At 50.3% G+C, this 1206-nt stretch overlaps 1 protein-coding gene across 3 annotated transcripts in view; it reads left to right on the forward strand.

Moving 5' to 3' along the window:
- The first annotated feature begins 6 nt into the window (after window positions 1–6).
- LOC120502555 (mas-related G-protein coupled receptor member H-like) overlaps window positions 7–1206 on the forward strand; it is a 3083-nt gene continuing 1883 nt past the window's right edge. Inside the window, exons 1-2 of one of the 3 annotated variants that reach the window (XM_039710068.1) lie at window positions 7–405; window positions 505–682. The gene's annotated coding sequence lies outside the window, so the exon portion shown is untranslated. Of the gene's footprint in view, window positions 683–1206 lie in introns of all 3 variants that reach the window. The other 2 variants (XM_039710069.1, XM_039710066.1) reach the window with 2 other exon arrangements.

Raw genomic sequence — 1206 nt, forward strand, 5'->3', positions numbered from 1 at the left:
TGAGAAAGCTGTGGGATGTGATAAGATGGGGTGAGGATGGAGAGCCTGGAGGGAACGGGGAATGAGGAGCAGGGATGAGGGATAGAATGGAGAGCAGCTCTGGGTAGTTTGGTCCTGAGCAAGTTTTGGCAATGATCATGGAGGTATTACCATATTGGCACTTGATTCTGAGAAGCTCCCAGCTGCCTCACCAACACTGCCAGCACTGGCAGCATTCCAGAGCCGCCAGCACCACCAGCATCCCTCTGCTTCTGGAGGGACAATGACCCCTCAGGGAAAAGAAACCAGAAATGTCAAAAACCGTTCCCTTTTGGGAAAGGGAAGGCTGTCAGAGAATGGACATTCTCCTGGGAAGGAGTGTTTCTAATCAGGAGGAAATGAGGAGCCATTCACAAAGACAAAGAGGTTTGGGTTTTTGTGTTTGTTTGTTTGCTTGTTTGTTTTGTTTTTTTGGTTTTTTTTCCTTTGTACCAAAAACCATAAAGCTGTTTAACTCTGACCTAGGCAGAGTTGGAAAACCGCTTCTGACTGCCATGTGACCCCACTGAGTCTTGGAGAGCAACACCAGGACAGGGCACAGAGGGACAGGAGTGGGGAACTCCTGGTGATCTGGGGACATCCTTCTACATGGTACTGACCTGGGAGGATCCACTTTGGGATATGGATGCCATAAGAGCAAGAAGTATGTGTCTTGCAATGTAATATGTCGTCACATTTTGGTCAGACAAAACAATCCCTCTAGGCCTGAAATTCAAGGACATTCTACTGCCACCAGCCCAGCAAAGTCAAGACAAAAGTGAATTGGGGAGGGCAACTGGGGGTAAATGACTTCATTACCTGAAGCTGAAATTGGAGGATTAACCCCTGGTTTGTTAATGGACCAAACTTATATCTGTCTGAAAAACTCGTCACCATTATCCATTTTGGGTGTAGCCCCTCTCGGAGGCTTTCACTGCCCAAGGTGATCCTTCTGAAGGCCTTTCAGAAATGCCTGCTTTTATTCTCTTCCCCTTGTCTGGCCTCTGTCCCTGGGAGCCACCCCAAGGCATCAGGCAGACAGGGGCTGGAGGGGGCAGGAGGGCTCTGGGTGCCACCAATCCCAAATCTCCCACTGGACAGCAGCAGAGCCCAACAGGCCACACGTGCAGCCCGGGAGTGGCCTCTGACTGGGAAACCATCGGGATGGGATGGGATGGGATGGGATGG

Source organism: Passer montanus, unplaced genomic scaffold (assembly GCF_014805655.1).
Source record: "Passer montanus isolate IOZ18808 unplaced genomic scaffold, ASM1480565v1 scaffold2222, whole genome shotgun sequence".
Lineage (NCBI taxonomy): Eukaryota > Metazoa > Chordata > Aves > Passeriformes > Passeridae > Passer > Passer montanus.